General features: G+C 34.9%; 1 protein-coding gene across 1 annotated transcript in view; it reads left to right on the forward strand.

Moving 5' to 3' along the window:
* Positions 1–82: 82 nt before the first annotated feature.
* Positions 83–26214, forward strand: part of Acsl4 (acyl-CoA synthetase long chain family member 4) — a 76609-nt gene continuing 50477 nt past the window's right edge. Inside the window, exons 1-2 of the mRNA XM_004640042.3 lie at positions 83–153; positions 14166–14235. The gene's annotated coding sequence lies outside the window, so the exon portion shown is untranslated. The remainder of the gene's footprint in view (positions 154–14165; positions 14236–26214) is intronic.

The raw sequence follows: 26214 nt of genomic DNA on the forward strand, positions 1-26214 counted from the left end.
CCCGCCGGCCCTTCGCGTGCGCGCGCGCCGCTGCGGCTTTTTCCTGGCCTCTGCGGCGCGCCCCTCCTCGGCCCGGCGCTAACGGACACGCGGCTCTTCTCTCTCGGTGAGCTCCGCCGGCCGGCTGTGGAGACGCGGTGGGCAGCGTCTGAGGTAAGCGACTCCCGGGGAGGAAATCGCAGCATCCCTCGCCGGTAGGGCTGGGGGCCACGCGGTGGGCTTAGTGCACCTCACCTGAGGCGGGAGGAAGCCGGGTGGGCGTTCCGGTCCCTGGGTCTGGTCGCTTTCTTCTTGGGCCTGGCGCCTCAACCCGCCGGGCTCCTCGGGGGCCAAGGCAATTTCTAAGGTAACTATCTTTTCTTTTTAATAGTCTGGGGTCCGGGAGAACCTGGCCTGCCTTGTCCTGCCTCTCACTGTACCTTCAAGGTCAGAAGTCATCTTACTGATCGGGGTATTAGTTTTTTATTCGACCCTTTTGAGAGGAACACACCAACTGTTTAAGAGACCTCCAAACGACCTTTAGGGCGCCCCTAGACCTCAGCTCCATTTTGTCCCCTCCTGGTCGCTCTATAACTGAGCACTAGGAGGGTTTCTCTCTCTCTGGAAGCATCTGCTTTCTCTAACTGGACGGATGTTCAGGCTTCTAATATATTCTTACCACCTATGCCTTTAGATAGATTAGAATACATCTGGATCCTAGCAGACACATGCTTCCCCAAAACCGTTCCTTCTGGCTAGATTTCTGCCTTCAGTGGGTGCTGTGCATTTCATATTAGCTTTATTCACTTCCTTTTCCTCTCATGTGAGTACCCAAAAGTAGTCTGCCTGATGTCTGTATGAAAACGTTGGAGAATATGATTCATTGCCTAATTTCATCAAGGGGTTACATATTTGAAATAAGACGTCACTCTTTTGCACTTCAGCATCTCCTCCTTCGAAGGGATTGTTTTCACCCTCCTGAAAATAATTTCATGGATTTCTCTTCACCTTAAAAGAAAAAGCAGTCCTAGCTCTGAGGCATGGTTACATGCAGAATAAGGATAAAATAGCATCTACATGAACTCCTTTGAGGAAGTGCACAGCTTACTTTATTGGTAATTGGTTTAATCAGTTGCTTGGTTTCCTCTTCTGTAAAAAAAGGGATGTCGCACTTGAGCATAACTGAAGTTCCTTTCAATGTTGTTATTCTCAGACCGCTAAATTCATGTTTGTTACCATGCAGCCACATAATAGGTTTAAGCTGACGAAAGCCCTGTTTCCCATTATTTCTTGTCATTTTCAGTTTTTTTCCTAATTTTGCTTCTACCAAAAGAGCTTTAAATATACTTGATACATAAACCAGCAACTGGAGATTCTATTGTATTCCCAGTGAACATGTCAATCAAGATTAAAAAAGTGTAAGACCTTTTCTTTAAATTGTAACAGAGCTTATCTTTTGATGTAAGACTCTTGTTAGAATTAACACTCTGTAATTTACATGAGCAGTAAAACATTAAACTCTCAGTCCACTTGTGCTTTAGAATAAAGCTCCTTTTTTTTCCCTCCTGATATCAGAAATAACTTAGCACCTGAAAATCCATGCAAGGTATAAGGACACAATTAAATTATAGGTAAATTTACTTTTGTGTTTTTTAAACCTATTGATAAAACTTGTGGTCCAGCTTAAGATTTTTGGTTGAGTATTTTAGGTAGGGATGAATGGATGAAACAAGGTAAGTCTTGCCCATTTCAGTAAGCAGAGAAATGAACTGGGACTCTGGAGAGGCTCAGGTTCCCCTCCCAGCTCTAGCTAGATGTAAAACCCCTTCAAAAGGCCATTTAACCCTCCTTTTTTTGCATTTATAGCTTATTTTATGCTTATAACTAATCAGAATGAACTGTAAGTTCTTAATTTGAATTCAGTATTCTTTTAACTGAATAGATGATAGATATATATTATATTTAATAGACATGTATGTATGTAGTGTCTTTTGCATTAAGCCTGTGCCATAAATCTGTTATACTAGTTATTTAGAATGTTTTTCTGAAAGATCCGCATATATTAGTTTAATGTAGATATACTTAGTTGTTAATTCATCCTAAGTTAATGAGCTACATGTGGGAGTATAAAATAAGGGGAAAGAGGGGAAAGGGAGGTGAAAAGAATTCTTTTGAAAGCCAGTTATTACTGATTGCAAATAAAATGTTTAGATATCAAGCTGACTTTATATTTGGTGAGTATTTTATTTATTTTTAAATTTTTATTAGTACGTATTTGCAGTACATAATGGTTACACACATTATGAGGAATTGGTATGCATCTTAATTCTTTTTACATCTCCTTTTTGCTCCCCAGGCCCTTTTTTCTCCATCTCTTGGTCTTATTTACAAAAGATTTATCTCCTTGCTTCCTATTATCTGCCTTTCATTTTACTCTCTATTTGTACTTTGGGTTTCTCATGTGGGAGACAGCCTGTAATACCTAAGCTCGTATGTCTGATGTACTTCATTGAATATTTTTTTAAAATATTCCTGGATTTGAAAAATTTGTAAGGGAATGTGGACATACTGCCTTGTAATTTACTAGGAACTTTACAAGAATATGCATACATCTCATTTGTTCTATTTATTCATTCATTTAACTATCTTGTTTCTCCATCTGTCATTTATTTTGTGCCAGGCCCTCAGGATATGATAGTTGAGACAATCTATTTGATGAGTCTATAGTTTGGGATGATGCTTGGGTTGTTAGACAGATGCATACAGTTTATTTTTATGAAAAACAGCAACCAAATCACAGACATAAAATCTTGAAGAAATTAAGGCCCCATAGGGGAGGCAAAGATGGTTACATTAATTTGTAGCTTGTAGAAATTTTCCAATGTTATTTTTTTTCTTTGAACTTTACTGAGCCCTGTGCAAAAATAAAAGCTGTTTTTCTACTTCTGCCTTATCTACTTTTTAAAAATTTCCTTTTGACTTTGTGTTGTGTTTTGAGATAGTTTTTTTTTTTTTTTTTTTTTTTCCAGAATCGGGGATTGAACTCAAGCCTTTGCGCTTGCCAGGGAAGGGTTTATTCTGCTGAGCCATCTCCCCAGCCCCTTGAGGTAGTTTTGATATAATTTTGAGATTGCCAAACATTTGTAAGAAATAATTTCCTTTATCTGTTTTTGCAATCACATATAGAGTATAACAACGGAACCAAGGAATTCCTCCTTATGCAAATTTTACTAGTTTTAACATGCTCTAGTTCGTGTATGTGTATTTAGTTCCATGCAGTGTTAACATATTTAGATTAGTGCGATCACAGGCAAGTTGTGGAACATTTAAATCACCACAAGGATCCCATATGTTGTCTTTTACATTCATGGCTATCGCCCTCCTTTCCTGAGCCTTGGCAAACCACAATTCTGTTTTACATGTATTACATTGTCATTTTAAAAAGCTAAATAAATGGACTCAGAATAACCTTTGGAGATAAGGTTTTTTCATTTGACATAATTCCTGTAGATTCATGTGCAGACTGTATCCTTTATCAATAGTTAATTCATTTTCTTTGCTGAATAATATTCCATGGCAGCAATGTACCATATTTAACCACTTATCAAAGGACATCTGGTGTTTTCAGTGTCTCATTTATTTTATTTTTTTATTTTTTCATGTATTAAGTGCAGGGTCTACAGGGTCTTACTACACAGATCAGACTTGTAGTGATCCTCCTGTTTTCAGCCTCTCAAGTGCTGGGATTACAGGCATGCGCCACTGCATCCAGTCAAAGTCTATGTCTCGGTGCGCCTGGGGGCGGGGCTGGCGCACTTGCCGGATATCAAAACAGGCACTTGCCAAAACAGGCACTTTAATCTGCTGAGCTATCTGGCTGGCCCCTTCTCCTTTATTTTGATTCTGGCCCGATCATAAATAAAGCTTCTGTGAACAATTATATATAGGTTTTCATATGAGCATAGTTTCATTTCTCTGGGATAATTACCGGAGTGCAATTGTTGGCTTTTATAATAATTGCTTGTTTCATTTTCTATTGAACTGCTGAAATGTTTTCCACAGTGGCTGTACCATATTCCATTTGCATCAGAAATATATGAAGAGTTCTTGATATATTTAAATACTAATCCCTTGTTTGTTATGTGCTTTGAATGTATATTCTTTTAGTCTGTAGCTTGTCTTTCCATCCCGCCTTTTCACAGGGAGTTTTGTACAATAAAAGTATTTAATTTGAATGAGGTCCAGTTTATTGATTTTTTTCTTTTATAGAACATACTTTTGGTGTCAAGAGGTTTTACATACATGTGTTGTCTTTTTTTTGTTCTATATAACACCCATTTTTTGTAAGCACTATGAGCATTTTCTTTCAATAATTCGATAGCTAAAATATATTCTGTGAAGAAATTGCGTTGAGTTTAGCGTGTGAAAACATATTTGCATAGTTTCTAACTATATTGAAATGGCTGCTATCATTTTATGCCTTGAAAATCTAATGACTACTTCACCATTCTTTCAAATGTATCATAAAAATTTATACTTTAAAGTTAGATAACATGTTGTGCCAAGGAAGTTTTTTGTTTCACTTTCTAAATTAAAAATATTTTGGCAAAACTATAGTTTTTCAGTCAAAGATTTTTGGCAAGTAAACTGGAGAAAAATTTATTTTCTCATTTAAATGTAATTCTGCAGTTTAAATAGTGACATTATGAATCATAACCATGTAATAGGCATTTTCTACTCACTATTAGCAGAATAATGAATAAGAGTATTAAATTTGTTCAGACTATTTGCTTTTTTTGTGGCTACATAGCATTCATCTTAACTTTTTAAGATAAATAGTAGCTTAAAGTGATGTCTATAATTTTATATTTTTTAAAAAATGTATTTTCCTGATATTAGTAGAACTTAAAGGAAAAGGTTAGTGATTTGGAGAATATTTATTTTTCCAAGGTGGCATTAACATTATCACTTGCTCCTTCATGGTTACCATATTTACTCAAATAAGTGTGCAACTAGGGTAGTAGATTCCTATTTGAAAAAGATCAAGCATTGGTGTAAGGCAGGAGCCAGAAATATATTCCCTGTGGCCAAATCCTGCCTACCAGCAGGTTCTGTAAATAACAGAAATTGGAACACAGCCATAGCCATTCATTTATGTATTGTTCGACTGAACAGCAGAGTTGAAACAGAGACCGTATAGCCTGATAATCCTATTTATTCTCTGGACCATTATTTAAAAAGTTTGATGGACCCAGAGATGAGATGAGGCAACCTTATAAACTAGGCGTGGTGGCACATGCTTATAATCCCATCACTCTGGAATGCCACAGCAGGACGATTGTAAACTCTTGCTTAGCCTGCGCAATTTAGTATAAACTTATCTCTAAATAAAAAATCCAGAAGGTTTGAAGATGTTGCTTCCTGTGAAGACCTTGGGTTCAATCCCCAGTGCTGATAAAAAGGAAAACATTATAAACTATTGTTTTTCTAGTCTATAAAGAAACTTTAGCAGATTTTGCAGTAATTTTTCAAGGATGATTTGGTTACATTGCCATCGGATATTGTGGTTCAGAAGACTGCATTTTCTTGACTAGCACCTATATTAACACATGCTTAGAAAGTCAGAAAGGTTGATTTTTGCTGTTGTGATTGAAGTGAGAATTATTTCTGTGTGAACGTGAATTTATTGGTATGGCAACTCAGTTTCTAAGAGATATTGGCCTATGCAGTCATATCCTTTGGTGATCTTGTTAACCAGAAATTTAATAAACAAGCCAACCATGGCAACCTTTATGCTTTCGAAGCTGCTACTTGATCTTTAAATGCATGGTAGTATGAGTCTGTCAAACTGGACTTAGATTGTTGATTATTATTTTGTTTACTTCACTTCCTTCTTTGACAAGTTGGTATTTTACTTCTTTTAACACTCAAAATGGAAAGATGATAGCTAAACAATTAGAAAGAAATGGATCCTCACCTTCCATCATACATGAGATAAATTAAGAATATATTTAAAACACGAAAGTATTTTTTTTTGTATTTTTAGGGAAGGGTCTACAGGGTGTTCAGGGTCTCAGTGCTAGATTGCTCTCATAGTGATCTGCCTGTTTACAGCCTCCCAAGAGCTGGGATTACAGGCATGTGCCACCATGCCCAGTCTAACACGGAAGTATTTTTAATACTTCTGGAAAGCATAAGATACCATAATGAAGTTGAAAAGGTAGATGACAGACAGCAGGGAAAATAACTTCTATCTATGTAGCAGAAACTTTGATTTCCAAATACTTTACTTAGCAACTCAAATTGATAATCTTCATTTCCTTTTAAAGTAACACTGCACTGAGCACTGGCTGTTAGTACGTTGATTTCCAGAGGCCCAGGGTGCTTTGTGTTCCCACCAGTAGAGCATATACTTTTCTTACTGAACCTGTATACTTTGGTTGTACATTTCTGAAAACATAAATTTGTTTGCTATTTTGTATACTGATAAAATATGAGTAGATGAAATTGGAGTAGGTACTGAAAACCTGACAGATAAAATGTTTCAGTGTCCAGGATTAGCTCCACGTTATAAGGAGCTGGGGGATGGAAGTGGAAAGTGAAGAGATATTAAAAAAGGCTGTGTAGCATGTGTGGATAATTGTTAAAGCTATGTGATGGTTACATTATGTTCATTGTAATGAAACCAATTGAGTATTTTTGGAAGTGTTGATTAAAAGAAGTTTCTACAAAAAGTGCTAGTTATGGGGAAGACATCTATGAAAGTTTAGTGTAAAATACATGTAGAAAAGTAAAAATATTCCTAATTTACATTGGTTTACAAGTATCCTTTTTTTTTTTGGTGGAACCAGGGATTGAACTCAGGCCCTTGTGCTTGCCAGGGAAGCGCTTATTCTACTGAGCCATCTCCCCAGCCCACAAGTATCTTATAAGTTATTTCAAGTTCCTAAGAACTCAGGTTAAATTTCTTTATAATCCATGGGCCCAGTGTTAAATAGAAAAATGTTGGCCTGTTGGGCCTATATCAGAATTTTGGTGAATAACTGTACATTTATCAGATGAAATGAAGATAAAAAGAAATATTTGATGTGCATTTGAAAAATAATTGTTCATCCAAATTGTCCTAAAAGTTTCAAAAGAATCAGTTCTTTCAAATTTCATTTCATGGAACTTTTACTGAACACAGTGGACTCCATATAGAGAGCTGGTACAGATCAGTAGAGAAGAGGTCTCCATTAGAAAAAAGGCAGAGAATTTATAAATTGACCTTCTCCAGAAAAAATATAAACTTGATAAATAAAAAAGATGCTCAAAATCACTCTAGAATTAGAGAAATGTAAACAATTTTTTCATGAACTACCTTAGAAAAAATGAAATATAATATCTACTTTTAGCAAAGTGGTGCTGTCATATTGTACTCTGTTAACTTTTTTTCATAAAGAATACCTAAATAGCCGGGGAGATGGCTCAGTAGAATAAACACTTGTCTGGCAAGCGCAAGGGCCTGAGATCAATCCTCAGTTCCACCAAAAAAAAAAAAAAAAAAAAAAAAAAAAAAAGAATACCTAAATCCCACTGTGTTAAAATGTACATATATTTTGACTCAGCAATTCCAAAACACAGTTCTAGGGAAACGTATGTATGTGTATAAGGCTATGTAAAGTTTCACTGCAGTAAAATTGTTTATAACAGTGAAAACTTGGCAGCAACTCAATATCCTTCAGTAGGTGAATGTTTTAATAGTGGATTGTACTATAGAATTCCATAGAGCAGTTAAAAAAAGAAAAAAGACCCTTCAGATAGACATATATAAACTGACATTGGAGCTCCAGAGTATGTTGTTAATTGGGAGAGAAGGGGATCAGAAAAATTGTAATCTGTGATTCCCCTTATCTAAAAAAAATGAACCGTTATCAGCGGTGTAGATAACTCAGCCTCCTGGTTGATAACACTGGGAATAGTTATCCCTAGAGGAAAAGGGAGTAGTGTTAGAGGAAGGCATTATAGAGATCACTTTTACTTTTTATGCTATACATTCTCTAGTGTATTTAGCAGTCCATAATATGCTATTTTTGTGAGTAATTATTCAGGTTAATAGTATGAGATATTTGTACACCACACTGGAGTGTAATTACAATATGATTACTTTGTTATGTAATACCATTTTGCTAGAGATGTATCAGTTCGTACTTATTGCATGTACAGGTGTTTTTTAAAATAACTTTTTCTCCAGTTACTGAAGTACTACTTTTATTTTCTACACTGAAAGTGTAACCATAAAGGCAAATAAAAGCACTGTAATCCCATAGCCAGGGAGATCAGTTGTCAACTTTGTGGTATACATTCTTGCACATGCATGTTACACTTGCGTGCATAGGTACACATACAGTAACAAAAGAGGGTTCTTACTGTACATACTGACTTGTAACTTGCTTCCTTCAACTTGATAATACACTGTGACCATTTATCAGGATCAGAGAAACTCCAAATAAGTGAAAAAGACAGCTGACGAGAAAAGAACAATATTTGGCAATGTAAATACAGCATTTCAGTTAAAGGAACTGGTTTCTAGGACCAACTATAATCTTGGAAAAACTGTGGTCATCAAAAGTAAATGGCCAAGGAAGTTTTAAGGTTTTAATGTTCAACCAGTTAAATGTTGTTCCAAATTTAACTATGAACATGTTACAGTCATGTTTCACTTGATGGTGATACGCTCTGAAAAATGTGTTGTTGAACATATTCATTGATTTTGTCATTATGCAAACAACACAAACTATATATAGGTAAACCTATCTGCTATTGCTTACTATACACTTAGTTGATGTAATTGTTTATGCTATGCTTTTATGTGATTGCAGCTAAATAGATTTGTTTACACCAACATTGCTATAAATGCAATGTTGTGCTTTATTCTTACTAGATTATTGGAGTCTGTGAGCTCCATTACATTCTTCTAGAACCACTATCATACATGATGTCATTGATGGAAATATGATTACATGATATTTGAGTATATTTAAATTATACTTACTAGCAATGAGGCATAAATGCAAAATATTTTTATTTTTATTTATTTTTAAGTTTTTATAATTTTAATGAGAAATAGCAATATGAGACAGTTTCAAAGCAATGGCATCAGAAAGTTTTTTTTTTGTTTGTGTAGTTTGCTTTTAATGAAGATTTGAAAAACTAAACCGGAATGGTTATTTTTTCCAAAGGAAAACCAACTGCTATGTGTACCTTTTTTTTATGGGTACCTTTTGGCTAAAGATTTATATGGCAGGTTATTTTATAGTTTAAAAAACAAAATCTAGGTATTTATGGCAACATGAGTCTTTGCCAATATCTCCGTGGATAGTACATAAAAATGAGTCTTAGGCAGACTTTTGCATCTCAGTTTACAGTAAATAAAATAGAATTTTAGGAGGACCCTGTTTGATTGGGACAAGCATGTTTGAATGCTGCTTTCTCATTTCATTATTAAACATTGCATTTGGATCATTTACTAAAAACAAATCCAGTATAGGCCCATTAAAATCTCCTCTAGGTGTTTGCTGTGGGACGTAGAGGTCAAAATGCATTATTTTATGATGGAGACTTTTTGATATTTTAATCATTTTCTACAAATTCCATAGGGCATTTTATAAAGGAAAGCTCTACTCTGTGGACAGTGGGATTAATGGGAATGCTCTACATAGCTATTCAGGTCTTCCTATGACAACTGAAGCAGGCCCTGTTTTCCTATACTATATGCATCTTGGCCTGTTTTTTAATTAATTTCATGACAGGAGTTTTTTTTCCTCTCATAGGTTCTATCAAGATAGCAGACTTTACAGAGAAGTCAGGATAGAGATTTCCTGTTTGTCACTTGACTAATGAAATGAGAGGGGGATGTGAAATTAGACTATTAAAGATGTGTAAAAATGTTTGTGGTGCATTTTAGTAGTTTTTCTGAAGTTAATGCAGTGGGCAGCATGGTAAAATATCTTTTTCTCTTAGGTATTTTGTTTATTACATTTAATGTGTGCTTGAACTATTTTAATACTATAAAGAATAATGATAGGGTTTAGAAGAACCTCTCCCCTGGGGGAACTGAGTGATTTGTCCTTAAAGAAAACATGGAGAAATGGGCGGAGCTGCTTCATTGGGAAAGATGGCAATGCTTCATTGTGCTGAGAATGTTAGTCATTTCTAATTCTCTAAATGAACTGAAAGCTGAAAGGTTCCCTCAGATCAGAAACAGGAAGTTGGTGAATGAGTTTAAAATACAGTTAATTGCTTCAAGAAGAACTTCAACTCATATTACATGGGATGAATCCAAGCAAAAGATACTAGGTTCCACATGCCTCTCAAAGGTACTAAGAAGTAAAAGAATAGTTATCCTGAAAGGTAGAACTGGGTAGTAGTGATAACAATTGTCAGATAAAGGTTTTTCAGACAAATGGAGCAAGAAAGGGAAAAGCATGCCAAAGGGAATCATATTCTTACATCTGAGACCACAGAAACTTTCTCAATTTGGTCTTAAGTCCAAATGCAAAATGAGTTTAGGAAGGTTTAAAATCTTTGGTGGAATATTTGGGGTGCCAGAAACATTAAGTACCAAGTCAGGATCACAAAGGCTGTAGAAGATGTTGAGGTCCAGACCTTCAGTGCCCAGATAATTTGTTACTTGTAGGGTAGAGTTTCTGTGAAGTAAGTTGTTCCTATAACCTGGAAACTAAAAAAGGTAGGGCCCAAGTGTGCCTCTGGCAAATTATGCAACCTTTAATTGGGAAGCTAACTAGTGGTTATTTCCCCAAATGGAAATATCAACATTAGCATATTCACTGAAATATAGTTATAGTTACACATTTTTAAGCAAAATGGCTGGGCCCTTAAGGATGTTGTATAACTCAAAACTTCCCCTAGAATTTTTAGACTGCACAGTTAAGATTTTGTTTAGAGTGTCAAGTATAAAGGCCAGGACTTTTATGTGAAGCAGATTTCTCATTTATACGCATATTTATGTTAACTGCAGCATTTTCTTCAGTACCAAAAGACTATATATTTAAATACTTATAGGGTTGTAACTTTCTTTGAGAAATAACCCCCACAGAATTGAGTAGTTTCCTTTTATCAGTGGTTTCACTTTACATAGTTTGAGTCACCCCTGGTCAACTGCAGTCTGAAAATGTTACATGGAAAATTCCAAAAATAAACAATTCATAAGTTTTAAATAGCTTTTATTATGGTCTATTATTATGTTTGTTGTATCTTATTATTGCAGTTAATCTTTTACTATACCTAATTTGTAAATTAAACTTTATCATAGGTATATATGTTTAGGAAAAAGAATTGAGAACTGTCTACAATTTCAAGTATGTGAGGAATGTTTTGGAATAATTCTCCCAAGGATTCTAGGAGGCTACTGTACTTCATTACAGGTAATATTATTTGTAATACAGGCCTCTTTAGAAGAAACAACTACAAAATGAAAGCCTTTATGGTGAATCCCCCACCTTTTATATTCCAGGTTTGAAATGGAATTCCCCAACATTACTTTTACCCCTCAGCAATCTCCTGTCATTTATTTTGGGACTTGCTTGGCTAGAACTCAGTGATTGGTAATTCTCAGTCTCAAGAGTATAAAACAGAGGGGTTAAAAGGACTTAAACCAGCCCTGTCAGCTCTCTTGAATCCTAGCTCAGTAAGAATACAATAGGGAGGTAAAAAATACACCTAAGTGCTCTACAAAGGTAACAGCTCTGGCACTAGGGAGGAAAACATTGCACTGCAGCATAGCTCCCCAAACGAGTCTTATAATCTCTGCGGTACTATGCATTTATTTATGCCATCATTATTTGGTTACACAAAATATTTCTGTGGAGTTATTGGGCTATGATTGTGATGATTACATTTAGTAAGATGGAAGATTTGTTCCTAAATTTCAGACAGCTGAAATTTCTTTAAAAAGAAAACCCTAGCCTTAAAAACCATACTTTCTTTTCGAGTTGATTTAGCCTCCTAGAGGCTCCTAGAGTGTTGTCTTGTATCTTGTTTCCACTTATCCTCAACTGGAGAAGATCACTGACCACCTCCAGGAACCACCTTCAACTTTGAGAGATGACCTTGCTCAGGGCACCTCTAGGAAGAAAGAAGGTGGATGCTATCCTAGGGCATTATTAGCAAACAACAAGAAGTAGCAGGAATTCATGTTCAGTAGCCAGAGTTGCCTTTTGTTTTCCAAACTAGGAATCTCAAATATAATTTCTACTGAGAGATCATTTAAAAAATAAGTTGGATCCATTCCCAGGGTACTGTGCTAGTACCCCTGGGGCACACTGCTGGGTGTGGTTGTGTGTGCCTATAATCCCAGTGCTTGGGAAGCTGAAGACAGGAGGATGACTATGAGTCCAATCTATATAGTGAGACCTTACATACCCAATACTAAATACATAAGAAAATAAAAATAAGTTGTAATCTATAGGTTTCTTAAGTAAGTAGAATACTGAGAAGCTAGGCAGTATTTACTTTGAAGAGCACAACTTAAGTGAAAAAATCTGCAAAATTGAGTCAAAACTATGTCATTTTTTTCAAAGATGGGATTGTTGTTATATAACTTGCATGTTACTTTAATAATTTTTAAAAGTTACAAACAACTCATTTTGAGCAGCTGATTTTGGCTATAAGAATTGTTTTTCAACTTTGAGCTAATTTTTATAGTTTTACATCATTTCTAGCTGAGGTAACAAATATTTAAAGTCACTTTATTTGCCTAGTATTTCCTAGATGTCATATTTTGTCACAAATGAGAAAATTTTTATTTTGCATTAGGAAGATTGACTAGGAGCTGAAGATGAAAAATTAGTTTTTTAGACTTGGTGAACTCTGTTGATTACCTACCCCTCTGCCTTTGGAGTTAAAGAAAACCATTGCAAGTTTGAAGTAGTCCACTTGTCTTTTTTGGGTTGGGTGAAATTGTCCTGTTGAATGAGCCTCTGAACTTGCTGCTTAACCAGGTCTCTGGCTACATTCTGCTAGTGCTGGACTACATTTTACTTGCTATTCTGGGTGCTGCAACATTGTTGCTGAAACATTAGGATGTTGTTTGGACTTGGCTCTGAATCTCTATGTTTTTCTTTTCTAAAATGAAACATAGTATCCAAGGAAACTAAAAGATGAGGGTGGTAGAAACATTTTAATACTGTTTTCTTATTGTGAAAAAACCCTGGGGCCTGGGAGATGGCTCAGTAGAATAAGCCCTTGAGCGCAAGGGCCTGAGTTCAATCCTCAGTTCTGCCAAAAAAAAAAAAAAAAAGTGGGAACGAAAGAAAGAAAGAAAGAAAAGAAAGAAAAAGAAAAAAAAATTCCTGTCCTGTAAAATGCTCTCACATAGCCATCAGAGTTCAAAATGTTGTATGGTAAGAGACAGCATTTCAAAACTACCCTTTGAATTTACCTTTGTTTTGCTTTCGAAGAAGAATAAGCCCTAGGTTGCTCCATACACATGAAAAAACAAACTACCTTATCTTTTACTGCTGTTGACATTGATTGCACATGTTTCAAGGAGGACTGAATTACTGCCTAGTGTTAGGATGATGTATTTTAGATTAAATAATCAAAGAAATAACTTAAAAAGTATGTATCTACAGTACTTTACAGACACTAAATGGGTTAGGAATTTATGGGCGGTATCAGCAGCAAGGAAGATTTGAAATTATAACAGGCTTCCTGGCTGACCTTTGCTGAGGATGCATAACTGTTTCCTTAAACAGTATTTCATTGAGATGGGGGAAAAAGCTTTTGCTCTGCTTGGGATTTTTAAACATATAAACACTTTTCATTTAATATGTTCCTAGAGTTACTATTTTATTTTTTGTACTGATAGGTATTGAACCCCAGGTCTTACACATGCTAGGTAAATGCTCTGCTACTGAGCTATACTCCCAGTCTCAAGTTCTTATTTTAGAACTATGCAGAAGTGCCTTATATTGAGAAATTTACAATACTTATGTAATGGCACCTCCTTGGGTTGTGTCCCACAGTGAAAGTAATTATCCTCTTCCAAATTTTATATTTGTTGGAATCATAAAACCAGACATGCATTATGTTTGTAACAGTTGGCTAGTCTGTCTTTAAAATTGATCAAGACTTTTCACTTTTCTGTGCTTTCTGATGCTGCACTTTTCTCTTTTCTCTTTTAGAAGCTTGCTTTCATCCTTTACTCTTCATACTTATTTATGTCCCAATTTTTGAAAGGATTTCAAAAAGCAGGCAAGCCAGTTAATAAAGTGATAACTTATATAGTTGGGTAATTCCAGAGGTTAGCTGTTATTATTAACATTTTAAAAAGTTCATAGTCATCTGGTCAGGCTATTATTATAGGGTTGAGGATTACCTCATGAAGGACCTTGCTCTCATATTCCACCTATGGATCTAGCTCTCTGTGTTAAGCTTCTGTTTCCTTAAAATACTCTCTATTGAACAGTAAACCCCATTAGGAAAGAGCATAGTATATGCTCATTAAATATTTTTCACCTTTTCCTTTTTCCTTCCTCCATGTCTTCTTTCTATCCTTCCTTTATAGTGTGGCGAATGAACCTAGAAGCTTATACATATAATATGTGGTACTTTAGCACTGAGCCACCAGTCCCACCTTTTGTAGTACTGGGGACTGAATTCTGGGCCTTCCTATTGAGCTATATCCTCAGCCTCTTTATTTATTTTTGTTTAATTTTGCAATAAGTTCTTGCTTAGTCTGTAAGCTGCCTAGCCTAGGATCGCACTTTTGATCCTCTTGCTTCACCCTCCCAGAGTACTGAGTTTACAGACATGTACTACCACACCTGGCTAGCATATTTCTGGAACAAATGTGTGCACATGCACTTGTAATTACCAAGAATTTGGCACAATAGATTTAAAAATACTATGAAGGAAAGGAATTGCCACTGCCAATGCTTAACTTTTAATTCCTTTCCTCTGCAGTTATATCCGTTATTATGATGGGTAGTCTTCATCTATGCCATTTATATAACTAAATAAAATAGTGACCTTACCATCTATCTTTTGCTTCAATGAGTCTATGCCAAGTAAGATGACATCACTGTCATATTTAGTGGCGGCTAGATAATGTAATTTTTCTTTAAGTCTTTCTATTGTAATTCTAGAAATTATAGTAACTTACCTGCCAATGAATTTATTCTACCATATTCTTGTCCATATATGGAGATGTCTTAACCAAATGAATTTCTTAGACTAAAACATTTTTAGTTTCTGTTTCTGTTTTAAAAGTGTAATGTTTTACAGATTATTTTTAATAATTCTAGATTGATAGGAAATTTATTACAGATAATTCAGAGATGTATCCCTAATATTAACATTTTCTGTAACATTAGGTCAGTACTATTGGCTAAATTCTAGAGTTCACCTGGATTTCTCTGAATTTCTCCCCAAGTCATTTATTTTAATGTTCCAGGGTCCAAAAAGTAATTTACTTGTTTATTTTAGAAAATATATGTAAACAAAATGATAAAAATAAAGCAAAGTGGAGAAATGTACTGTGCATTTCTGCTGGTCTATGGAAAGGAGCAAATAATCCTTTATTTGTTTTGTCTCATTTATTCAATTGTTTGTACTTTTTCTCTTCTTAATTTCTTACACATTTTTTTCACTTCCAATTTTATATACATATATCTGGTAATATGAATAACTGGTTGGAAGACAACACTATATATTACAACAAATACTGTTAAGTGAAATCCTGAATCTCATGTAATTTTTTTGTTCTAATTCTAGTTTGTACTCTTTAAAAAAATAAAACAAAGTATGGCTAATCTTTCACTTACAGATAACTGATATTTTGAATATGTATCCTTGCATGCTTTTTGTTTGGAGAATATAAATCAATCCTCCCAACATGCTTCTCTAAAGGATAAATTATAAAAATATTTTATATATGTTTTAATTTTTTACACTTAATATAGTACTTTTTTCTTTGGTAAACCTCTTCCCATGCCTGCTGTTTTTTAAAAAAAATAGTTTATTTCCTATCCTTGATGTTTTGTCATATTTTATTCTTTATTAAGTTTATTATTTATAACTTAAAGAAGAGGTCAGCTGTGTGTATATTGTCAGCATTCTTAACAAACCAAAGAAGTACGACATATTCTTATAAAAAACAATGGCTCAATCACATGGTGATTCTGAATATGTGTATGTTAAGTTGAACCATGGTATTGGTATTTTTTGTATGTAACAGATTTTTTTGTGCTGAAGATTTTCTGTGGGTCGGCATAAATTTAAAAAACTTTTCCGTGTTTCTGATCCCCTTTCTCTTCTTACTTCACTAAGACCGTCTGCATTTAGAATAATGAGCTGATTCTGAAACCCTTTACCTCTGCTAAAATGTTGATGAACTTACCTTCTAGGAGGATTCAGGAAGGACATCTTTAAGGTCTATCCTTTGTGGATGGCAGACTTACAGAGCTTAAACTCCAATGAATTGTATTTACCTACCAATATGATTGAAATCGAATTCTGAAGTTTCAGTCTAAGCTCTGAAAGATAGTCCTGGGGGTTCTCTGTTTGTTTCATTTCTATGTAGCTAGCTAAGGACGTTGGTGCCACCTAGTGCCACCTGTGAGGCAAGCTGCTATTGTTGTTCCTCTACTTTACTACCTCATATACTTGAGGTTTTGTTTTGTAATTTTATTTTTGTATGCCTTTCCCTATTCATGATCTTATGTTCCTTTTTTCTCGCTACATATACCACTAGGTTTCATTTAGCCCAGTTGATAATACTTAAGGAGATAATACTAGCCATATAATGTTTTAATAAAGCCTTTGGAATATGGGACATGAAATAGTAAGTATAAATACATTTAACAGATTGTTACCTGATCTGCTTATGAAGCCATGGTTTTATAACTAGAATGGGCATAGTTTGTATTTGGTCAGAACATGACACTTCTCTTGTGTAGCATGTTCCTGCTGGCTTCAACCACTGACAGTATGTGCATGACTATCCCATTGGGTGGCTTGTGTCACTGGTGGTACAAACAGATCTAATCACTTTTATTGCTCTTTTTACTAATAAAATTAAAAAGAGTCCACCCAATAGGACAGTCATGCATACACTAATAAAATTAATGAAAGTCTACCCAATGGAATGGTCACACATATACTAATAAAAGTAATAAAAGTGCACCCAATGAGAAAGTTATGCATATACTAATAAAAGTAATAAAGAGCCACTCATTCGGACAGTCATGCACATACCACCAGTTGGTGCAAGCCACTTGGCAGCAAGACAAACAAATTAGGGATTTGTTGTGAATGTGTTAATAGCAAGTCTCTCAGTGTATGAGAACAAGTGCAGTTGTATACCTTAAATGCAAAAAGGCGTACATTTCTTCCAAGTGTGAAGTATTTATCTTGGAAATCTTATTTTGATTTCCTTTGTCTGTTGTATTTCTTATTTTATTCCATAGTCCTTCACAAGAGTTATCAAACAATTGCTCTGACCCTGTATTGTGCTAGGGTCTAGCTTTACAGTGGTGCTCAAGACGCACTTGATCTCTGTCTTTAATGAATGAAGCCTAGCAGGCAACTGAATCTTCACATAAGTCTAGTACAGTGCTACAGGGTGCTTTTAAGGCAAATAACAGATATGCTTGACATAGGAGGTGACAGGAAGCTTTCTGCAAGTTTCTTTAGAAGTCAGAAAAAAGGGAGTGTTCTGTGCAGAACAGAAAGTATGTGTTAGAGGAAGAGGTAAGAAATCAAGATGCTTTTGAGATTAGAGGAAGAGGTAAGAAATCAAGATGATGCTTTTGAGAAACTAAAAGTTCATGATGGCTAGAGCTGTGTTTATGTTTCATGACAGTCCCAGTAGGTAGTAATAATACTGCTCCCACTTTACAGTTGTGATAGTTGAGGTGTGGTTATCTTCTCTTGCTCACCCATGTCAGGATTTGAACCCAAACTATGCAGATATACATACTGGATTATAACCATTAACAGATGATTAGCCTGCAGTCTTTTTTCTGATGGGCCACTCTAAACAAATCATTTTTAGTATATTGAATGTTAGGCTGTAGTAAAGGCATAGACTGACTTCCAGGAACTAGAGATTATAGAATCTGGATTAGTTTAGAAAGGTTTGGATTTGTGTTAGTTTTTCTTATTTATTGGGAATCCTATGCTTTGTTTGATATGCAGTAGTCTAAGGTTGCTCACACATTTTCCAGAAAATCATCATTGGAAAATTATGTCTCTCCATACATGTATAACAGCATAAAGTGTATATTTGATATGAAGGCAGAAATGTAGTTTGCTAAAGTTGAAATATTTTTTCTCTGATTTTTAAAGTTAGTTAAAAGGAGACCACAACTTCTAAGGTAGGATTATTGTTTTCAAAGTCATAAATAAGTTGCAGGGAGGAGAAGAAAGGGAGAGGAAGGATACACAAGAGGACTTAAATGTGTTAGGTGCATGTATTAACTCCCCACAATGAGTGTAATCACGCATTATAAATATGTGCTAATATATATTTTAAAATGACAAGAAAACTGTGCTACCTCTTTAGGAATGTGCATACTGAATCTATATTTTATAAATAAAAAGACATGTTAAAAATAAAATTTATGGAACAGGAGCAAAAAATAATGTCATGTAAATTTAAAAACCTACGAATGCAGATGCTTTTTAATTTTATGTATTAGCACGTGTGCATAACACATAATGTTTACATTCCTCCTGGGGAGTTAGTACATATAAATAATACATTCTAATTCCTTTTTTCATCTCCTTCTTTACCCCATCCACCCATCTCTTGATCCCCTTTACTTTTGTACATGTTTGTGGTGCGTAATGTTGACATTCTTGGTATGAATAATTTCCTACAGTGTATATGATTTATTCCTTAATTCCTTACAGGAAATCTGACTTATTCTGCTTTTAAATGTGTGTGTGTCTTCATTGTCACTTATCTTTGTGTGTGTCATCTATTTGGTGATACTGGGGATTGAATGCAAACTCTTCACACACAGCTTTATCTTTAGCCATTTTTAAATTTTATATTTTGATGCAGGCTTTAATTAAGTTGCTAAATTACTAGTCTGGACTTGAATTTAGTTTTCTCCTGCCTTTACCTCCCATGTATATGTCAACTTGTGTGTCACTCAAATGTGTGTTTTTTGAAGATGAGGAATTGACTTCAGTTTGATCGGAACAGTTAAAAATTACTCTAGTTTTTATTTAGACTAATGTTCAGTTGTACATAAATATGTTACATTTTAATAATTTGATGTTTTGAAAACTTGATGAACAGTCTTGTGTGTATGTTTTATAACATAGCTAGCACTTTTATTACCTTCCTTATCTGGTGTGACTATGGATTGGAGTGAGAGTTTGTACTTGAAAATGTTTTTCAGTAGTGATGTTAGTTTCTACTAATGTAGTAATACATTCTTACCTTGTTTTCTGTGGGAGCACAGACAGGCTACAACTACAGTAATCTCTAGGATATTTTTCCAAAAGAGGACTTGCTTTGATGGTAGTCGGGGACAGCAGATGTACACCATGGAATTAGTCCTTGGCAAGATGGGAAATGTGATCACCCACATTTTAGCCATATGATCTAGGGATCCTGTTTGTGATTTTAGCTTTAGAAGTGCTGGCACAATGCAGTTGAGTTAACTATTGGCCACAGAGCAATTTTTGTTTACATTAGATGAAAACACAAATTTTTGAATGAATATGTTTCTGTATATTGTAGTGGAATTATATGTATAGCAGCTGCATTCTTTTGCACAATTTTCACTGTGAACTCCATGCTGCTAGGTCCTGTGGAGGTCATTGCAGGACACGCAGAGATGTGGACACTAGAGGAAATGAGATTACTTAATGATATTTCACTGTTGTTCTGAGCATTTTAAAACGATCACTCAGAGGAAAGAAATAATTTAGCCATCTGTACTTCTTTTGAAGTCACCTAGTACACATTTGTAATGTGACACTGCTGTTGATTGGAGTGTTTGAGGCAAGACCATCTTAAGTAAGATGATATCCCCTGCAGTTTGGTATTTTTGGTTCCCGAGACCAGGTTGTAAAGAAGAAAGAGCAGGCAGAGAGTTCAATTCTGAAATTTCATCATTTCACAGTCCTTCTGAACACCAATGTGGAAAGCAATACACTGGGTGGACTAGTCACAGACTAGTTCAGACTTTGTTCCCTTTTGTCTAAGATAACTTCTTGTAGGGTATGCTTAATATCCTGTCGGGGGTTGATTCTGGTTAGCTGAAAATCTTTTTATCATGACAACAAAGAATATATGATGTGGTACCTATAAAATCTTGTGCAACTATCATCTGACATCTGAGTTCTTATTAGTTTTAATAGAATAAGAAAGCAAAACTCTGGGCTTCACAGAAATTATACATTCATCTGTGTAGGAAACCCTTATGATTTATGACTGGTTGGTTTTTGATCCTGCCCATTCTGTTGCTAGTGGTAGTCAGTTTTTGTTAGTAATATGTTGGCACAGAGGCCAAAAACCATGTTTGACCTTTGAAAACAGGTAACAGTGTAGTTATGAGAAAAACGTTTATTTAGCTTTGTAGATTATTTCACATGAAAAAAAAGAGTTTTATTCTTGAGTCTCATTTAAAAATGGAAGTACCTAAGCTGCTTTCCTGAGTACAGCAAAAGGCAACATTTGGCTCCTTGTAAGTATCACTTTGCCCCTTGCATAGGGCCAAACACCTTTTCTACCATCTTTGTTGTCATTTATCAATATACACAACATACACACAGATACACACTAAAGTAAATGAAAGGCTAATACTATATTTTGTATATTATTAAGTATTAAAATTAATCCATGCTTTATCAAAAAGTCATAAAATATGGGACAAATACAAGGTTAAAATTAAAAATTACCTATAATTCTACAAGGTATCAACTTCAAATACCTCTTCATCAGAACTCTGCAACTTAATTGAAGGCATGGTGTTTGTTCTCTAAAAGACTGTGGGCCTAAGGCAGACAAGAGCAGGAATATTTTCCCACCAGGTGGAGAAAGACAGTGGCAGACAGAGCCACTCTTGATGCAATAATCGTTTCTCAATGTTTTCATTGAGGTGACAATTCTTCTTAGTGTCAGACCCAGCTTTATTGTCATTTTCATCAATAAGGATACACGTCTTCCAGGAGTTCCACCTGTTGCTTATCGAGATAGTTGATGTTTATTTCAGGCATCGTTTCAAAACATCTGATGTGTCCTAGAACATTCAGGCAGGAGAAGCTGCCATTGTCCTGACATTATTTCTGTGAATAGATTTTTATATCATTTGTGTATTCTGCATTTTTATTTAATAAAAATATTCTTAATCAAAAAAATTCTACAAGGTAGAGATTAACATTTTGGATAGTAGCCTATGTACAAAGATCTGAGAAAGCTGATATTGTATCTGAAGTCTCAACTTAAACCACTTTCACCTAATATACCTTGTAGGCTTTCTCACAGGCTAAAATACTGTTTAATAATGGTATGTTCAGCAGCTCTGTAGTATTTGATCCTGTAGTATATCATTATTTTACCAATCTCATTTTGGGCATTTGAAGTTGTTTCTGAGTTTGCTATTTTCTAAATCACAGTGATGGTTAGCCTTTATATTTTTCTATTATTTCCTAAGATTGTTCCTAGAAATAGAAAGTGAAGGTTATGAGAGTATGACCTAAGCCCTCTTGACATATGTTGCTAAATCGTTTCCTGTAAGATGTGCCAGTTTTCACCTCTGTAAACAATATGTAAAGTGCCCTTTTATATGCTTTTGACACCATTGCGAAATTTATTTCTCATTGGCACTACTTTTTTTGAGATAAGGTATCACTATGTAGCACAACATGGTCTTGAACTCACTATGTAATCCCAGGCTAGCCTCAAACTTGCAGTGATCCTGCCTTAGCTTAAGTGTGCTTGGATGATGGCATGCACTATTGTGCCCACTAACTGGCATTCTTTATAATGGAACACCAGCCCATTACTGTTTGTTTTAGTAAATGAAAATTATTTGTGACAGAATGAAATTAGAGGTATCATACACAGTACTTCAAGGACTTGATAGCCCCAGATAGTACTTTGAGAATCATTGAAGCAGGCCTTATTTAGCTTTAAGAGTTTGTTTCTAAAAATTATTTTTCTTAAGGGCCAGGGATATAGCTCAGTGGCAAAAGTGCCTACCAGGCAAGTACAAGATCCCGAATTTGAACCCTGGTGCCAAAAATAAAAAATAAAAAAGTAAAATAGAAATTATTTTTCTTGTCTCAAATTATTTGTAGGGGAACATGCATTTTTTTCTTAAAATTATTATTCCATGGGTGTTTATTGTTCATTATATTAGCAATTATTTTGGGACTGTCCTGCTTGAAGGTTGTATATGGTTAGATTTTTGGACTTATGTGTAAACATAAGATGTATATAATTCTTTATGCCTATTTTTAAAATATATTCTAATTTTTAAATGTTTTTTCATCATATTCTGTAGGGATTTAAAGTTCAACATATCAATACTTGATGAAAAATACCTGTTCCATGTTATGCCTAAGATGTTTGATATTCAGACAGATAGTGAGGTTAAGCTTAGCAGCCTAAGTTGTATGGTAATAACAATAAGCTTCTCTTCTGGATGGTTAACAACCTAAATTTTCAGACCAAAATTAGAGAAAAAGGAGGGCTGTAAGGAAAGCCAACATTTTGGCTCTAGCCTTCCAATGTCAATTAAGACTTAGGACATACGAGAACTTTTACTGTAATGTCATGTAACTCAGTAGTGTCCCAAATTTTCTGATCAAGGAGATTATGGGGCCAAAGAGGAAAGTGATTGATGATGTAGAGTGTGCCTAAGGAGAGTCACATGGAGAGAATACATTCTCTCAGGGCTTTTACAGAGAGCACATTGGCCAAGCAATGGCCGTGACTCATCCACATGGCTGACACTGACAAAGGTTCTACAATCTGAGGTACAGGATCTCAGGATAAATCCTGAGGGGATTTCACTGGCCTTCTCAGACCCAAAAGCTACAACTCTTGTTGCATAGGTCCTGCTTTACCTTGGTCTTAACCATCCAGCAGAAAAGTATAGAAACAAAATATAAGAAGTAAAGCCATGCTGTTATGTTGAGCTGTAGGGGACTCAGGTCAACAATTTCTGACATTGCCAGTGAAGCGGAAGCCCCAATACTATTATGGGCTACTGGACTCTTTTAGAATATTTTGCTGAGTTTACACACCTATAACATTCAAATAACAGAACTTAACAAAAAAGGGGATTTGAAACTGTCACATTGGTATTTGTTTCTTAATAAAATTATGGGAAAAAATCTTGGCTTTGTGATTTTTAAAAACAAAGCATAACTGCTGACCAGAATGCACAAATTTATATATTCTTGATCCCCTGACTCAATGATTAACACTGAGATAAAATTTTTATCTATTGAAAAATTTTCTGTAGTGGTTGTTTCATAATAGTAGGTAGAAGTAAAAAATTTATTGATGCTTATGACTTAAAATTCTTATTTAAATTAGTTGATATATTGAGAGCTTTATTTATTTTTGTTGTTTTTATTTGGTTCTGGGGATCAAACTCAGGACCTTATGCTTGTTAGGCAGGCACTTATGCTGCTGAGCAAGCTTCCCAGCCCTGAGCACTTTAAAAGTATGTATTTTTTGATCTTTTTCTTTTTAAGACAAAGTCTTGCTATGTTGCCTAGATTCTGACTTTGAACTTCTGGGCCCAAGTCATCACTTCTCATTTTCTCAGTGTGTCATTCTGCTAATTTAAACTTCGATTATCAAAAAGATAGTAGTAGTATACTTTTTTGTTTTGTTTTCTTGTAGTCTCACATTTGTCTGGTAGGTCTCTTAGAATGGTCTTAAAAGTAAAGTTGTAGTCAAAACTGATTAGGAGTTCTTAATTTCATTGTACAGAAAACACATAGAATGCTTTCCTAAGTTTCTGGAAAGATGACACTGTTTTAGCTTTTAAAATCATGTGGAAGAAGGGAGAACAGTTTTTTTTTAAAAATATTTTATAATTTTTATTATGATTAATTCTGTTTTATTTAACTATTGCTAAAATCCTAGCTTTTCTGAAAGGTAATTTCATACTCTATATCAATACATGCCTGTTTTACCTCCAATTTTCAACCACACTAAAAAAAAATCCCACATTTTTGAATTGATAATTACATTTCTAGGAAATAGAAAGGAATAATTATATGGTTTAAAGTGAGAATATGATCTGGAAACCAAAAATGAGAGACATTTTACTTGCTAAAACATGAAAAACAATATTTGTCTAAAAATAATACCCCAAATGAAGAGAAAAACTACACTGGGAAAAATGTTTGCAATATTCCAAAGGGTTTATTTTATTGATTTTTAAATGGCTCTTAAGCAGTCAACAAAACAAGTGGGAAAATAAGCAAAATACTTGAACAAGTCTCTTAATGCAAAAAAGCTGGGCTATCCAGACAGCTCAGCTACTAAAGTGTCTGCTTAGGCAGGTGCAGAGACCGGGGTTCAGTCCCTGGCATGCGTGGAATGCGTGCAATCCCAGTGCTTGGGAGGCTGAAAACAGGAGGATCACTATGAGTCCAATCTGTGCAGTGAGACCATGTAGACCCCGTACTATATAGAAAAAAGACAGTGAAATATTTTCACATGTTGATTTACCAACATGAAGAATAAAAATGGAAAGTGTTTTAGGTACCTGTTACACCTGTTACAGTTTAATCCAGTATCAGAGGACATGAGAAAACAGGCACACTAGTATACTGCTAGTGAGAATGTAGAATGGAATTTTATTTATTTATTTATTTATTTTAATATATTTAGTATTGGGATTACAGTCGTGGGGCACCATGCCCAGTTTCAATCACTATCTCAGTTTGCCCCAGGGATGGGGCTGGCATGGCATGCAGGGAATCAAACCCTGGTCGCTGCGCCTGTGGAATAATTTTTTAAGGGAGGACATTTTTATTTTTTTGAAATAAATTTTAGAGTTTTACAAGGGGGTTATAAAAATAGCATTCCATATCATGGGTCCTTCACCTAACTTCACCAATGTTATCCTCTTATACAATTATTTTATAGTATAATTGTCAACATTATTAATGTATCATACTATTGTGGATTTTGTCCAAGTCTTACCAATGTTTCTACGTAAGTGTTTTTCTTGTTTTTTTATCCAGTCCAGAATCCCACATTGCACTCAGGTGCTCTGTTGCCTCTAATTAATTAATTTCAGATTCCAACATTCTGTATTTTTCAAAATAAAGATCACACATTGTTTAGAGACAGTCTACACAAGAGTTACCAAAAATACTTGCCCAGGCATAAGCATACACAGGTTTGTTAATTCTACATATATGGTTATGTTTGCTTGCAAAGAAGTTAATTGGAAATATACACAAGGCTCTGCAAATGTATTCTCTGTAGTACTACCAAATCTATATTCAAAAAAGCAAAATTGTATTTATATTCATTTACAAGTAGACAAAATGCAAAATATAGTTCACCTGTACAAAAATTAAGGGCAATTTACACTTTCCAAGGTGAGTGGGGCTCTGATTGTGAGGAAAGATGGGGCAGGGCTGAGCTTTCACACGTACTTTTGACTGTCACAAAATAAGTGAAACATTACTTAAGATTAAAAGAAAAATCACTAGTGTGAACTGAAACATTCAGATAACATTTAGAACAGATCTTCTTACTTTCTGACTATCTGACAAATAAAACCAAGATATTCATTTCTTTTTCTTTTTTTTTTCTTTTCTTTTTTTGTGGTATTGGGGATTGAACTCAGGACCTTGTGCTTGTGAGGCAGGTGCTTATTCTACTGAGCCATTTCTTTCCCCTCCTTTCTTTTTAAACATTAACTAGGCTATATAAATAACATTCATTCCTTCAAAAGAAAAAAAAACCTGGTTAAAATTACAATTTACAATATATAATACTATAGGTTATGACCATAAAAGATGAGGATATATATTGAATGCACAAGGCTAATTCCCTTTGCTCACTAAAAGACATGTTCATGTTAATTCATAGTTTTCCACATTTACATTACAGGCATACAAATGTACAATCAGAAGTATGTTTCCTTTAATTTATAAACATTCTTCAAACTCTCTTTTCCATGATCGTGACGATTTAAAAGAGCACTAGTTAGATTCTTTATAGAACATCCC

The sequence above is a fragment of the Octodon degus genome, unplaced genomic scaffold (genome assembly GCF_000260255.1).
Source record: "Octodon degus isolate 3935 unplaced genomic scaffold, OctDeg1.0 scaffold00117, whole genome shotgun sequence".
NCBI lineage: Eukaryota > Metazoa > Chordata > Mammalia > Rodentia > Octodontidae > Octodon > Octodon degus.